The following is a 17,356-nucleotide window of genomic DNA, read 5'->3' as shown; positions in this document are numbered from 1 at the left end:
AATTAACATTACACTTACAAAGGTTCCAAAGGAATAGAGACATTTCAAATGTCATATTATGGCTACAGTGTTGTATTAATGCAAAAAGAAATATGAGAAATATGTGTCTCTAATATGGTCATACATTTGGCAGGAGGTTAGGAAGTTTCCACCTCATTTTGTGTGTACATAGCCTATCTTCTCTTGAGAGCCAGGTCTGCCTGGGTCAGTCACAGTGGTCAGGTATTCTGCATTCTAATTTGCTTTATTTTTTGTTAATTCTTTCCAATGTGTCAAGTAATTATCTTTATGTTTTCTCATGATTTGGTTGGGTCTAATTGTGTTGCTGTGCTGGGGCTCTGTGTGGTCTGTTTGTGAAGAACAAAGCTCCAGGACCAGCTTGCTTAGGGGACTCTTCTCCAGGTTCATTTCTCTGTAGTTGATGGCTTTGTTATAATAGGTTTGGGAATCGCTTCCTTTTAGGTGGTTGCAGAATTGAACTTGGATTTTGATAATTAGCAGGTATCGGCCTTATTTGATTAAAGTATTTTTTGCCAGATCCTAATTGCCAGATGTCGAATTTGATGTTTGTTTTGATGGCTTATAAGGCTCTTCTTGCCTTGTTGCTCAGATCGTTCACAGCTTTGTGGAAGTTACCTGTGGCGCTAATGTTAAGGCTGAGGTAGGTATAGTTTTTTGTGTGCTCTAGGGCAACGGCGTCTAGACTGAATTTGTATTTTTGGTCCTGGCAACTGGACCTGTTGGAACACCATTATTTTGTCTTACTGAGATTTACTGTCAGGGCCCAGGTCTGACAGAATCTGTGTAGAAGATCTAGGTGCTGCTGTAGGCCCTCCTTGGTTGGGAACAGAAGCACAAGATCTCCAGCAAACATTGGTCATTTTATCTAAGATTCTAGTAGGGTGAGTCCTGGTGCTGCAGACTGTTCTAGTGCCCTCGCCAATTTGTTGATTTATATGTTGAAGAGTGTGGGGCTTAAACTGCATCCCTGTCTCACATCCCTGTTTTTTGCCTATTTTAACCGCACACTTGTTGTTTGTATACATGGATGTTATAATGTTGAATGTTTTTCCCCCAACACGGCTTTCCATCAATTTTTATAGCAGACCCTCATGCCAAATTGAGTCAATAGCTTTTTTGAAATCGACAAAGCATGAGAAGACTTTGCCTTTGTTTTGGTTGGTTTGTTTGTCAATTAGAGTGTGCAGGGTGAATATGTGGTCGTTCGCACAGGAATTTGGTGAAAAGACAATTTGACATTTACTCAGTACATTGTTTTCACTGAGGAAATGTAAAAGTCTGCTGTTATAACAATAAGGCAAAGGATTTTCCCAAGGTTGCTGTTGATGCATGTCCAACTTTATTTACATGGGAAACATATGTTAAAACAAGTGAAGTAGATAATATACAAAAGTGAAATAAACAATGATATCTCCTCATCATGGTGACAAATGCGAGCCTGGTGCTTTCTGGCAAAATGGACTGGCCTAATTAACACAGTAATGACGCTGAAACGTTGAGTCATCTCACCTGTATAATGAACACTTGTTGCGTAAATCCCTCTCTCCCTATCTCTTTATCTCTCTCTCTCTACTTCTCATCTCCTTATCTCTCCCTTTATCCCCCCCCCCCTCTCTCTCTCTCTCTCTCTCTCTCGTTCTCTAATTCTCCCCCTCCCCTGTCTCTCTGTACTAATATAAAACAAGCCCAAATTGGAATGAGATATGGAACCACACATTCAGAGCAATGGGGATATCAGCCTCTTTCTCTCTCTCTCGTTCTCTCTTTCTCTCTCTGTGTGAACATTAATTGTGCCCGGACACTTTAACATTCCACAGTGTGTCACAGAGACAGAAAATGTAAGTCTAACTAGTGGACACATCTCACAGAACGAGAAGAGGTTCTGTCGACTGGGTTGAACAAAGACTTGGCTGTGTCTGGCCTGTGTTGTCTTTTCCCATCTTATTTCCCGATGAGTTTTCAGGCATTATTTTAAAGTGGAGTCTTAGATCTATTTTTTTTTTTTTTGCAATTAGAGCCAAGCATGGACCCGGTCCCGCGGCGAGGAACAACTCCTGTGTAAATGTCTTCTTGTGATGAACTAATTATTTCCTCTCTTCTTCCTCATCATGAATAAGGATGCAAACAAGAGTTTAGAAAAGTTTCACAATGTTTTTATGGGGGCTGACAGTGTCCTGTTTGCTAAAGTTTCATAATGCAAATGCTAGTGCTATATGTAATAACAATTGCCAGAATGACTAAAACTATTTTATTGCAGCTCTGCTGCTCTTTGAGGCTGACTGAATGCCCATCAAATTAAAACTAGCCTACATTATTGACCAAATGTGCTCTTATGGAGGATACTGCACCAAAGCACAGATAGCTAAGGCAATTATTGGTTAGGGTAAACTCAATTTGACTGTATCTTGTTTTTCTAATTTACATGATTTAATATGAGTCATCACATTAGCCACATGCTTCTTCAACACAAAGACACTTTCAGTGGAAGAATTAGCTCAGATTAAAGAAATCACATTGTCTCACAAGCCGCTCAACATAAAGCTAATTTGTGTGGCTCTCTGTTCAAAGCCATTGATCTGAAACATTGTGGTTCAGTTTCTTGTTACATGCATCTCTTGAAAGAAATAAAAAATAAAATAATTAAGTTTCAACCAACGATAAAATGTCTGTGCAATTTATACACTCCACTGATTGGTTGTTACAAAGCGTGGCAAAAACACATTTTAATTCCTTTTAATTCATGACACAGTCATGCACAGCATAGGGATAGCAAACCATGTCTGACTTGCTTTCACAAGCATCCCCTTGATACCCATCAGGGGGAGGGAGAGTTGTAAATGATTCAAGTGGTTTAGCCGACACTGTGATTTTAAGTATGTTTAAAAGTGCATCTTGTGACTGAAATGTGCTGCCCCCTGAGAAGGCAGGTCTTTGTGAATGTGATTTTAATTTTTTTTTAATCTGCTTTACGTTTTGCATGAATGTGTATGCAGTTTCTCAAGTTTCCACTAGGGACGTTTTACACTGCAGCTGCAGCCTTCATGGGCACAGGAGATATTTTGGGTTTTCTGTGGCCTAAGCATGTGTCTGTTATGCTATTAAGAACCACTGTGGCCTGGAAGAGAATATGTTCTTAAGTGGTCTATCAGAAGAAGACACGCTTTCTCTATAGATCCAGGATTCTCTGAAGGTTTCTTCTAGGATTTTATAGCCACTGTCACCTTTGTGACAACTGTATTATATACTGTATATACACTATCGGTCAAAAGTTTTATAACAACAACTCATTCAAGGGTTTTTCTTTATTTTGACTATTTTCTACATTGTAGAATAATAGTGAAGACATCAAAACTATGAAATAACACATACGGAATCATATAGTAACCCAAAGTGTTAAACAAATCTAAATACATTTTAATTTGAGATTCTTCAAATAGCCACCCGTTGCCTTGATGACAGCTTAGTGCACTCTTGGTATTCTCTCAACCAGCTTCCCCTAGAATGCTTTTCCAACAGTCTTGAAGGAGTTCCCAGATATGCTGAGCACTTGTTGGCTGCTTTTCCTTCACTCTATGGTCCAACTCGTCCCAAACCATTTCAATTTGTTGAGATTGGGTGATTGTGGAGGCCAGGTCATCTGATGCAGCACCCCATCCCTCTCTTTCTTGGTCAAATAGCCCTTACACAGCCTGGAGATGTGTTGGGTCATTGTCCTGTTGAAAAAATCACAGACTGTGTCACAAGCAAAGCACCCCCACACCATAACACCTCCTCGGAAATACACATGCAGAGATCATCCGTCCTCCTCCATGATTTACGAAGGGAAATACACATGCAGAGATCATCCGTTCACCCACAAATTCACCCTCAAATTTGGACTCCAGACCAATGGACAAATTTCCACCGGTCTAATGTCCATTGCTCGTGTTTCTTGGCCCAAGCAAGTCTCTTCTTATTATTGGTGTCCTATAGTAGTGGCTTCATGGCAGAAATTCAACTATGAAGGCCTGATTCACACACTCTCCTCTGAACAGTTGATGTTGAGATGTGTCTTGAGATGTTACTTGAACTCTGTGAAGCATTTATTTGGACTGCAATTTCTGAGGTTCGTAACTCTAATGAACACATCCTCTGCAGCAGAGGTAACTCTGGGTCTTCCAATCCTGTGACATTCCTCATGAGAGCTAGTTTCATCATAGAGCTTGATGGTTTTTGCGACTAAACTTGAAGAAACTTTCAAAGTTCTTTACATTTTCCGCATTGACATGTATTAAGTTAACGATAGACTGTCATTTCTCTTTGCTTATTTGAGCTGTTCTTTCCATAATATAGACTTGGTCTTTTACCACAAAGGACTATCTTCTGTATAACCCCCCCCCCCCCCCCCCCCCCCCCCCCCACCACCACCTTGTCACAACGCAACTGCTTGTCTAAAACGCATTAAGAAGGAAAGAAATTCAACAATTTTTTAAGAAGAAACACCTGTTAATTGAAATACAGTCCAGATTACTAAATGGTTGAGATAATGCCTGGAAGCTGGTTGAGAGAATGCCAAGAGTGTGCAAAGCTGTTATCAAGGCAAAGCGTGACTATTTGAAGAATCTCAAATATAAAATATCTTTTGATTTGTTTTAAAAAAAATTGGTTACTACATGATTCATTGTGTTATTTCATAGTTTTGATTTCTTCACTACTATTCTACAATGTTGAAAATAGTCAAAATAAAAACCCTGATGAGTATGATTAGATGAGTAGGTGTTCTAAAACTTTTGACCAGTAGTGTTTCTATATTTTATTGTTGTTGTAATTGTACCCAATTATTCTCCCCACTTTCGTGATATCCAATTGGTAGTTACGATCTTGTCTTATTGCTATAACTCCTCAAGGGGCTCGGGAGAGGCGAAGGTCGAGATGTGCATCCTCCGAAACATGCCCCTTCAAGCCACACTGCTTCTTAACACACTGCTCGGTTTACCCGGAAGCCAGCCGCACCAATGTGTCAAATGAAAAACCATTAGGCTGATGACTGAGGTCAGCTTGCTGTTTTATGGCCTGCCACAAGGTGTCGCTAGAGCGCAATGAGCCAAAGAAAGCCCCCTGGCCATACCCTCCCCTAACCCGCACAGCACTGGGACAATTGTGTGCCCCACTGTGGGGCTCCCAGTCATGGCTGGAGCGAACCCCAGGCTGTAGTGCCGCCACAGCACTGCAATGCACTGCCTTAGACTGCGATGCACTGCCTTAGACCGCTGCGCCACTCGGGAGGCCCAACTGCATTATACTAAGGGTCTGCTAGATAATGTCTAGGAGCAGGAGAGGTGAAACGTGATTTGGTCTAGTCCACTTCAGACAGAGACTTTAAGCTTGTTGCACGTCTCCTCCAAAGATAAGACACAAATTAATCCAGTCAGGTCGCAGAACAAAATGAAAAAAACACAGAAAATTAAATCAAAGTAAGTTAAAAAGGATGGGAATATTAAGCACAAAGATAAGATGTCTAGTGATAAGGTGTTAATATGCAGGAGAGAAGGAGAGAGAATGAAGGAGAGATAAGGGCTGAATGTATAATCTGTACTTTAATTGCATTTTAACCTCAGAATGGGATTCATGCTTGAGCTATACCACTGTAATCATACAGCTTCTAATAATCATCTCCAGTAGTGGCACTTGTTGGGTACTTCCTGCATTTATAGAGCACGTTCAATATTTCCTCTCACCATTGGAAAGGCAAAAGTCTTTCTGATAGGGACATAGGAGTTATAATCTTGGTGTACCACTTTTTCCTCCTCATTGCTAGATGCGTAGGACTGTCTGCTTCCATGCTGAGCCTTTGGGTTACAGAGAGGAATGGAGAGGTCGGGTTCACCCGGGGGTTGAACAGGGAACATCAGCAAAGTCATGCCATCTTTTATTTTCAGGTCTGCTAGCAGCGACTTGTGAATTATTGAGTACATTTCCTCCCAGTTGAAAGGCTACGGAGGTGCAGGTTGTACAGAAAGACTGGGGCTGAGAGTGAAAGACTCACCTTCGCTAGGCTGCCATGTATACAAATTTCACTTGGCATATTTTATTTAAACCACAAAGACACGGTTAGCAAACAGGAAAAAGGGCCAACGTGAGGTAGAAAATGAATGTGCATTGGGACCGGCGGCATACAAATGGATTGGTCTCAAATGGTCTCACCTTAATGCAGTGGTTGTCAACCCTGGTCCTGGGGACACAAAGGGCTGCACATGTTTGTTTTTGCCCTAGCACTACACACCTGATTGAAATCATTAAAGCCTTTTGATGAGTTGTTGATTTGAATCAGGTGTGTAGTGCTAGGGTAAAAACTCAAATGTGCACCCCTTTGTTTCCCCAGGACCAGGGTTGAGAACCAGTCCCTTAATGGACCTGGTTATCAGGTGCATTGTTTTGAATATGATTTCTCACCTGTGAATCCAGGTGTTTATGAGGGACTCATTTGGACAACAGACTGATCAAATTAATTTAGAGATGATCTTCTCTGTTATCTATAAATTTGAGGATTTGAATACGGAATGAATAATGTGTCTGAGGAAAAAATACAATGTAATTTAATCAAACAATTGTCTGGAAGAGGCAATGTCTAGAACTTAGTGAAATTGATTGGTGCAGTATCAAACGTCTGTTTTCAACAGTACCATGGTACTGGTTGTTCACATTGGGTACTGAAGACTCTCAGTAACCCAAGATGTGACATCTTCTCACAGCTAAACAGGAGGTTGAGTAGGATCTCACCTTACTCCCTCTCTTTTATCACCTGACTGGTGGTGATTCTGTAAGAGCTGTGTGATGAGGGGGCCGTGGAAATTTTTGTTGGTGTGATGGTTGCACTTGCCTCCGCCAATACTATTAGAAAAAAAGGATTCCAAAATTTGGTTATTTGGTTGTTCCCATAGGATAACCCTTTTTGGTTCTAGGTAGAACCCTTTTGGTTTCCATGTAGAACTGTCTGTGGAAAGGGTTCTACCTGTATCCAAAAGGTTTCTGCCTGGAACCTAAAATGGTTCTACAAAGGATTATCCTATAGGGACTGACAAATAACCTGTTAAGGGTCTAAATCGCTCTTTTTTTTCCCAAGAGTGTAGCAAAGCCCAACGCACTGAGGTACTCACCTTGTTAGCCTATCTCCCTTCTTCTCATTCTGGTCTTGTCTGGCTCCCACCCTGTCGTGACTGAAACATAGCATCCCAGATGCATTTCAATCACTCTGTCTGGGAAATATGAAAAGAGACTCTCTTTTGACTCTGATAAGCAGTAATCGAAGACAAATGACATTCCTTGATTATTATTAAAAAGAAAAGTGTCTATGTCATTGAAGGAAGATGTGATCAGTTAAGGCCTCATTTGAAATAAATTGTATTTGATTGGCTGAAGGTGTGATTAAAAACAAGTCCTTGCCATACTCTGGAGTATTATACAATACAGTCATTGGATACATTATACCAAAGAGAATATTGAGCAGTGTATGGAAAGAAACTTGTTGGTTCTTTTTTTTCTCATCTGCTTTTCATTTCTCTATATATGTTTTCAGCTTGTTAGTATTACCAATTATTGGACAAACATAGCCTGTTATTGTATGAAGCTATGGTTGACAATTTAAACAAATGCAACTCCCTGCCCGATACTCAATGTTTCTACTCTTTTCTCGTCTCACACTCTATTTCTCATCTGTCTGTCAATAAAATAATTTCTAAATATTAAAGGACAGTGACTTTCCATTCCCTGCTCTCATATACACTGAGTGTACAAAACATTAGGAACACCTTTTTAATATTGAGTTGCAGCCCTTTTGCCCTCACAACAGACTCAATTCGTCAGGGCATGGACGTCAGGGCATGGACGTCAGGGCGTTCCACAGGAATGCTGGCCCATGTTGACACCAATCGAAAGTGTTCCACTGGGTTGCTGGCCAATGTTGACTCCAATGCTTCCCACAGTTGTGTCAAGTTGGCTGGATGTCCTTTGGGTGATGGACCACTCTTGATACACACAGGAAACCGTTGAGAGTGAAAACCCCAGCAGCGTTGCAGTTCTTGACACACTCAAACGGCGTGCCTTGCACCTACTACCATACACCATTCAAAGGCACTTAAATATTTTGTCTTGCCCATTAACCCTCTGGAGGGCAGACATACACTATCCATGTTTCAGTTGTCTTAAGGCTTAGACATCCTTCTTTAACCTGTCTCCTCCCCTTCATCTACTCTGATTGACATGGATTTAACAAGTGACATCAATAAGGGATCATAGCTTTCACCTGGATTCACCTGATCAGCCTGTCATGGAAAGTGTATGTTTTGTACACTCAGTGTATGAGTGCCAGCAAACCCTCATCTAACTACAAACACAAAGACTACCACATACAGATGTAGGATCTTCATTTGATCACTCTTTTGTTGCTCAGAATTTGATATTAACAGTACTGCACTTTCCATGTAGCCTACTTTTGGCCAGTTTATAGCCTATCCACCAATCAAGCAACATTATGGACTACGTGTTGCAGTGACAATATAGGTAAAATTAAGATCCTACATCTGTTCAGTAAGAGACACAGATACAGTGCCTTGCAAAAGTATTCACCCCCTTGGAGTTTTTCCTATTTTGTTTCATTACAACCTGTAATTTAAGTAGATTTTCTTGTTTGAATTTCATGTAATAGACATACACAAAATAGTCCAAATTGGTGAAGTGAAATGAAAAAAAATAACTTGTTTCAAAAATTTTAAAAAAAATCTTATTTTTCTTTAAAGTGGTGCGTGCATATGTATTCAGCCCCTTTGCTATGAAGCCCCTAAATAAGATCTGGTGGCGTCCAATTACCTTCAGAAGTCACATAATTAGTTAAATATAGTCCACCTTTGTGTAATCTAAGTGTCACATGATCTCAGTATATATACACCTGTTCTGAAAGGCCCCAGAGTCTGCAACACCACTAAGCAAGGGGCACCACCAAGCAAGCTACACTATGAAGACCAAGGAGCTCTCCAAACAGGTCAGGGACAAAGTTGTGGAGAAATACAGATCAGGGTATGGTTACAAAAAAATATCTGAAACTTTGAACATCCCACGGCGCACCATTAAATCCATTATTAAAATTTGAAAGAATATCTGCTCTTGGGGGCGCCAGGCGCTTGGGGGCGCCAGGCTGCCCTGCATCACTCACTCCTATCATCTATTACGCACACCTGCCGTCCCTCGTCATGCGCATCAGCGATATTGGACTCTCCTGGACTCACTCATCATCTGTTTATTTCCTCCCCTATATTTGTCAGTTTCCTTGCTCTGTTTCCTGCTGATGCAATGATTGTCTTTTGTTTGTGTTACCTGTTTGCTGACGCTGTCTCTTTCCATGTCCGTTATTTATTAAATGTTTTACTCCCCTGTACCTGCTTCGTCTCTCCAGCGTCATCCACGTGACAGAATGCAGCAGCCAACCACAATGAAGCATTGGGGAGTACTGCCGTTCCGGTTGGTATGATGGCATCGGCTCTGGGTCACCACCAACGGAACTGGGGTTATCAGGCTTCCGCGCCCTAGCTGGCTCGAGAGGTTTCCTTGCCCTGGTTGGCTCGGATGGCGCCCATCCCACATCGGGCCTCATCCAGATCGTCAGTTCTTGTTCGCCCAGCTGGTCCAGGAGTTTCTTTTGTTTGTTTTTTGTTTTGTTGGTGACGTCGGGGTGGATTCTGCCGCTGATGGAACCGGGGATGCCAATGCCAGCCCGTCGGGCTTTCAAGCCCTGGCTGGCTCGAGAGGTTTCCTTGACTCGGTTGGCTCGGCGGCTTCCCATCCCACGTCACACTCCACCGGATCTTCGGGCTCCCTCTCTGCACGGGGATCGACAGGCGTCTTGCCTCAGCCGGATCGTCGGGGGTACAGTCACCTCTGCTCCCGCTCTCGCTTGAGGGCACTTGAGGGTGCCAAGCTGCCCTGCATCACTCACTCCTATCATCTATTACGAACACACCTGCCTTCCCTCATCATGCGCATCAGCGATATTGGACTCTCCTGGACTCACTCATCATCTGTTTATTTCCACCCCTATATTTGTCAGTTCCCTTGCTCTGTTCCCCGATGCTGCATTGATTGTCTTTTGTTTGTGTTACCTGTTTGCTGACGCTGTTTCTGTCTTGTTCCATGTCCGTTATTTATTAAATGTTTTACTCCCTGTACCTGCTTTGTCTCTCCAACGTCATCCACGTGACAGTGGCACCACAGCAAACCTACCAAGAGAGGGTCGCCCACCAAAGATCACAGTCCAGGCAAGGAGGCCATTAATCAGAGAGGCAACAAAGACACCAAAGAAAACCCTGAAGGAGCTACAAAGCTCCACAGCGGAGATTGGTCAGTCCATAGGACCATTTTAAGTCATTCACTCCACAGAGCTGGGCTTTACAGAAGAGTGGCAACAAAAAAAACATTGCTTAAAGAAAATAATAAGCAAACACATTTGATGTTCACCAAAAAGCATGTGGGAGACTCCCCAAACATATGGAAGAAGGTACTCTGGTCAGATGACTTGAAGATTGCTGTACACCAGCGGAACCCATCCAACTTGAAGGAGCTGTAGCAGTTTTGCCTTGAAGAATGAGCAAAAATCCCAGTGGCTAGATGTGCCAAGCTTATAGAGACATACCCCAAGAGACTTAGCTCTAAAATGTAGGCTTTTGACCATCAAGGAAAACGCTATGTTTGGAGCTAACCCAACACCTCTCATCACCCCGAGAACACCATCCCCACAGTGAGGCAAGGTGGTGGCATCCTCCCCACAGCATGATGCTGCCACCACCTTGCCTCACTGTGGGGATGTTTTTCATCAGCAGGGACTGGGAAACTGGTCAGAATTGAAGGAATGATGGATGGCGCTAAATACAGGGAAATTCTTGAGGGAAACCTGTTTCAGTCTTCCAGAGATTTGAGACTGGGACGAAGGTTCACCTTCCAGCAGGACAATGACCCTAAGCATACTGGTAAAGCAACACTCAAGTGGTTTAAGGGGAAACAGTTAAATGTATTGGAATGGCCTAGTAAAAGCCCAGAGCTCAATCTAATTGAGAATATGTGGTATGACTTAAAGATTGCTGTACACCAGCGGAACCCATACAACTTGAAGGAGCTGTAGCAGTTTTGCCTTGAAGAATGAGCAAAAATCCCAGTGGCTAGATGTGCCAAGCTTATAGAGACATACCCCAAGAGACTTGTAGCTGTAATTGCTGCAAAAGGTGACTCTACAAAGTATTGACTTTGGGGGGGGGGTGAATAGTTATGCACGCTCAAGTTTTCCTGTTTTTTTTGTCTTATTTCTTGTTTGTTTCACGATAACAAATATTTCTCAGTAGGCATGTTGTGTAAATCAAATGATACAACCCCCCCCCCCCCCCCCAAAAAGCAAGTTTAATTCCAGGTTGTAAGGCAACAAAATAGGAAAAATGCCAAGGGGGGTGAGTACTTTCGCAAGACACTGTATACCTATTTTCAGAGAGTGCTGTACTTATCTGAGCCCATTCTGAACCATTTTGAGAGAAGGAGAAACTATAGTAGCTTTAAAGTGTGTAATGCTGTCCGGGCCAGGGCTAGATGGATACTCCAGAGTGTAGGGAGCGTAAGGGCCATGCCGCTTGTGAGTGGCGCTCGCTCTTGTCATCCCTGTGTAGGTGTCAAGCTGCCCCGTTTAGCCTGATCTGATGGCTTGCTCTGCTCTTGAGAAAATGGCTCTCTGAGAGTCCTTCTTCAGCTCGAGCTGTTCCAGCAGGTCTCCTAACCTGAGAGTTCAGGGGGGCTGAATGCTAGCTGTGTGGCTACCCTCATGCTGGGTCAAGCCCACTTGGTCATGCGGTATGAGGTTTTGTGAAGCAGTTAAGAGGACGGAGTCAAGACAATATATCCATTGTCCACTTTGCCCAGAATGCAATTTTATGCTCAGAAAATGGGTTGCAATCTGGTAGGATAATATAATAATTGAAAAGTCATGTCACAGTTGTAGAAATGGATTGCTGTGCCCCATCTTTACATAGACCTTAATACTTGACTCGGGGCAGTTGCTGCACATTCGACTGTAGACCAAAAGGCCAGACAGTAACATGAGGGTAAATTGTTTTTATCTTGTGTAGTTTGGGCACAATAATTGCTTTTTCAAAATGTCAAATGTTCTATATCTGTTGTTAAATCAAGAGACTTGATAAATGTTCATTATAAAGGCACACAAAACTAGAATAGCACTTAAACCATCCAGAGGAAGAATTATTGACAAAAATACAGAGCATAGAGCACATGAGTTGTCAGCCAGTGAGCGGTGCTTTCTCTCTCTTGCGCGCTTGATCTCTCTCTCTCTCTTTCCTCTCTCTTCCCTCTCTCTTTCCTCTCTCTTTCCTCTCTCTCTCACACACACTCTCAAACACAATAGGCGGTCTCTCCTCCAGATGCTTCAGTTTAGGAAATATGACATGTGTATGAGGGAGCAGTACTTGTGCGCTACAGTGTAAACATTACTAAGGCAGGTTTGATTGAATCTGATGGCTAGGGACAGATCTTCGTATCCTGTATCTGTTACTATGTTAAGCTAACTCTGTGTAATAGGATTATCTCCTTTCGCCAGTGTTCAAAGTTTACACCTCTCAGCCCCCTGGGATTATACCACCTCAGCCTAATGAAAGGCCCCCTGTCTACCACAGCACAAAATGCTCAAATGCTAAACATGCTAATGTTCTTTTCACCAGATCAAATTTAAGGCAGTTACCTTATATTTCCCAACGTCCACCATTTCATAATTGAAATAATCTAGAAGAGTACCAATCCAAAGTGCTGTTGTGCAAATCCAACTCCAAATTATTATAAGGATTTCTATCTGTAAAAGGCTATATCATAATGGTAGATTAGGCTATGATATAATACCAAAATGTCCTACCATTTTAAAGTTTGTCTCTAAAGTCATAAAAATATATTAACAACAAGAAATGATACACTGTCAATTCAATATAGTATGATAGTACAGTAGACTAAAGTATATTGTTTCACACTACACAAAATAGTTCTTCTGAACTTTTCCATTAGAATGTGACTGGCGGTGCTAACTGAGTCTGTTGATGCCCTGCACATGTTGTGATGTGTGTCCCCACATCCTCAGATGAACCTGAGGCCTTATATTTATATCTATCTCCTGCCTACAGAGCTTTGTGCATCAGGCTCCATTGGTTAGTGAGATATACACCTCGTTCTACAACCCCCCCTCCCATGTTTGTTCCTGCTAATTAATGACTGTGGCGCTAATTAAAACCAGAGCAGCTTTCAATACCTTCTGCCTCCTTCAGAGAAATATCACATTTCCTTTTACTTGTCCCAGAGACTAATGAACATTCTGGTGCAGGTTTTCAGGCGAGAAACACAGTGGCAGGAAACTGCGCCAAGTGGGATTGGGAGAGAGTGTGTCGTCATAACCAGAGGGCAACATGAGAGAGACACAGGAAGGAGACAGGCCTGCCATGAGAATTGTGTGACTGAATATGTAATGATTGCCAAGGAAAAACACATGTACTGTACGCACATAATATGCAAAAAATAAAATATATTCACATGCATTTCCCATTATACCATGGGAAAGAAGTACAAATGAATGCAATGAGCGTACACAAATATACACTATATGGCCAAGTATCTGGACACTTGTTCAGAACATCTCATTCCAAAATCCTGGGCATTAATATGGAGTTGATCTCCCCTTTGCTGCTATAACAGCCTCCACTAGATATTGGAACATTGCTGCTGGGACTTGCTTCCATTCAGCCACAAGAGCATTAGTGAGGTCGGACACTGATGTTGGGCAATTAGGCTTGGCTCGCAGTCGGCGTTTCAATTCATCCCAAAGGTGTTCGATGGGGTTCAGGTCAGGGCTCTGTGTAGGCCAGTCAAGTTCTTCCACACCGATCGATCCCGACAAACCATTTCTGTATGAATCTTGCTTTGTGCACTGCTGAAACAGGAAAAGGCCTTCCCCAAACTGTTGCCAAGTTCAAATCAAATCAAATCGTATTAGTCACATGCGCCGAATACAACAGGACCTTAACGTGAAATGCCTACAAGCCCTTAACCAACAATGCAGTTTTAAGAAAATAGAGTTAAGAAAATATTTACTAAAGTAAAAAATAATAACATTCATAAATAAAAAGTAACACAATAAAATAACAATAATGAGAGGCTATATGTGCGGGGGAATCACAGAATCAATTAAAATGTTATTGTGTGCTGTAGCCTTAAAATGTCCCTTCACTGGAACTAAGGGGCCTAGCCGAACCATTAAAAACAGCCCTAGAACATTATTCCTCATCCACAAAACTTTACAGTTGGCACCATGCATTGGGGCCGGTAGTGTTCTCCTGGCATTCGCCAAACCCAGATTCATCCGTCGGACTGCCAGATGGTAAAGTGGGATTCATCACTCCAGAGAACGAGTTTCCACTGCTCCAGAGTCCAATCGCGGCAAGTTTTACACCACTTCAGCCGACCCTTAGCATTGCGCATGGTGATCTTAGGCTGGTTTCTGCTACTCGGCCATGGAAACCCATTTCATGAAGCTCCCGACGAACAGTTCTTGTCCTGCAGTTGCTCGGTTGCAACACTCTGTAGTGAGTGTTGCAACCGAGAACAGAAGATTTCTACGTGCTACGCACTCGCCGGTCCAGTTCTGTGAGCTTGTGTGGCCTACCACTTCGCGGCTGTGCTGTTGTTGCTCCTAGTCATTTCCACTTCACAATAACAGCACTTACATTTGACCAGTGCAGCAGGGCAGAAATTTGAGGAACTGACTTGTTGGAATGGAGGCATCCTATGACGGTGCCACATTGAAAGTCACTGAGTTCTTCAGAACGGGCCATTCCACTGCCAATGTTTGTCTATGGAGATTGCATGGCTGCGTGCTCGGTTTTATATACCTGTCAGCAACGGGTGTGGCTGAAATAGCCGAATCCACAAATTTGAACAGGTGTCCAGAAAGTGTATGATGTAGTCGAAGGACACCGATTATTGTAAACATTGTCATGCGTTCACCGGAGAAAGCAATGATGCAGTTTGGTACTGAGTCTTGATTAACCTGCTTGCTAAGCAACCCGCAGGGCCCATTTGAAACACACTGCAGTTTTATTGTGTTTCTCTCAAGGAATCGGAGTGAACGCACAATGATTTGAATGATAACATGTTCGATCTGTCACAGCCAAGAGCACCGTGATGTGTGTGTGTGTGTGCATGCGTGCGTGCGTGAGTGTCCACATACATGTGTATGAAGACTTAATCCTTCTCTCTCTCTCTCTCTCCCTCTCTCTCTCTCTCTCTCTCTCTCTCTCCTCTTTACCATCCCCTGGTTTCTTCAGACCATTTAATCACAACATCTCTCTTTCTGTCCCCTTTACCATTCCCTGGCTTCTTCAGACCATTAACGTCTCTCTCTCTCTCATTCCTCTTTACCATCTCCTGGTTTCTTCAGACCATTAACGTCTCTCTCTCTCTCACTCCTCTTTACCATCTCCTGGTTTCTTCAGACCATTAACGTCTCTTTCTCTCTCATTCCTATTTACCATCTCCTGGTTTCTTCAGACCATTAGCGTCTCTCTCTCTCTCACTCCTCTTTACCATCTCCTGGTTTCTTCAGACCATTAACGTCTCTCTCTCTCGCACTCCTCTTTACCATCTCCTGGTTTCTTCAGACCATTAACGTCTCTCTCTCTCTCACTCCTCTTTACCATCTCCTGGTTTCTTCAGACCATTAACGTCTCTCTCTCTCACTCCTCTTTACCATCTCCTGGTTTCTTCAGACCATTAACGTCTCTCTCTCTCACTCCTCTTTACCATCTCCTGGTTTCTTCAGACCATTAACGTCTCTCTCTCTCACTCCTCTTTACCATCTCCTGGTTTCTTCAGATCATTTAATAACAGATTATCTCTCCCTCCTCTTTACCATCCCCTGGTTTCTTCTGACAATTTAATCACAGTCTCTCTCTCTGTCCTCTACAATTCCCTGGTTTCTTCAGACCATTTAATCACAAAGTCTCTCTCTCTGTCCTCTTTACAATCCCCTGGTTTCTTCAGACAATTTAATCACAATGTCTCTCTCTCTCTCTTTTCTCTTTACCATCGCCTGGTTTCTTCAGACCATTTAATCACAAAGTCTCTCTCTCTTTTCTCTTTACCATCCCCTGGTTTCTTCAGACCATTAACGTCTCTCTCTCTTTTCTCTTTACCATCGCCTGGTTTCTTCAGACCATTAACGTCTCTCTCTCTTTTCTCTTTACCATCGCCTGGTTTCTTCAGACCATTTAATCACAATGTCTCTCTCTCTCTCTTTTCTCTTTACCATCGCCTGGTTTCTTCAGACCATTAACGTCTCTCTCTCTTTTCTCTTTACCATCGCCTGGTTTCTTCAGACCATTAACGTCTCTCTCTCTTTTCTCTTTACCATCGCCTGGTTTCTTCAGACCATTTAATCACAATGTCTCTCTCTCTCTCTTTTCTCTTTACCATCGCCTGGTTTCTTCAGACCATTTAATCAAAGTCTCTCTCTCTTTTCTCTTTACCATCGCCTGGTTTCTTCAGACCATTAACGTCTCTCTCTCTTTTCTCTTTACCATCGCCTGGTTTCTTCAGACCATTAACGTCTCTCTCTCTTTTCTCTTTACCATCGCATGGTTTCTTCAGACAATTTAATCACAATGTCTCTCTCTCTCTCTTTTCTCTTTACCATCGCCTGGTTTCTTCAGACCATCTAATCACAACGTCTTACTGCCTGTTGCTTATCCAGTTCCTCCTAATGGCCTCCAGTTCTTCCTTACCGCCACCACGAAAACTCCATTATGTTAATGATCTGCTTCTCTTCCAATTTGTGCAACGAGGGGGGCCTCTTCATGAAGTTTTACGATAGTCAGGGTCGCCGACATCGACTGTCAGAGAAACTGCTAATTTACAAAGAGATTCCAGAGAATTAAAAATACATTCGTTAAAAGTCACCGGTTTGAAAGTTTCTTGTCATGTTCTCTGAACCCGGTAGGAAGGGACTTTCTGATTAGGGACAGCTATCCATCAGTAAGTGGATTGAGAATATAAACATGCTCCTTCCATCTGGCTCCTGGAGTATGGGAAATGTTTAATGCTGAACAAATGTGACTCATATAATAAATGTTATCGGGCCGCAACCCTGACTTACTTTACATTTAGCTTTAAAGAAATATTAATGAATTGAGCATTACTGAGTCATGGCGTGGGCACAATTTTCCAGCAAAGCTCATACCTATCAATGCATGAGTTTCATGCATGAATATGTGTAAAAAAG

At 42.5% G+C, this 17,356-nt stretch overlaps 1 protein-coding gene across 2 annotated transcripts in view; it reads left to right on the top strand.

Annotated features, from left to right (window-relative positions):
- The window catches only part of nrg3a (neuregulin 3a), a 384,160-nt gene that overhangs the window by 281,360 nt on the left and 85,444 nt on the right, over positions 1-17,356 (top strand). The gene's annotated exons all lie outside the window — the stretch shown is intronic.

This window comes from Oncorhynchus mykiss, chromosome 1, assembly GCF_057628025.1.
Source record: "Oncorhynchus mykiss isolate SJ-2025 chromosome 1, ASM5762802v1, whole genome shotgun sequence".
Classification (NCBI taxonomy): Eukaryota; Metazoa; Chordata; class Actinopteri; order Salmoniformes; family Salmonidae; genus Oncorhynchus; species Oncorhynchus mykiss.
Note: the sequence above shows the minus strand (reverse complement) of the source record. Positions and strands in the feature narration are given on the sequence as shown.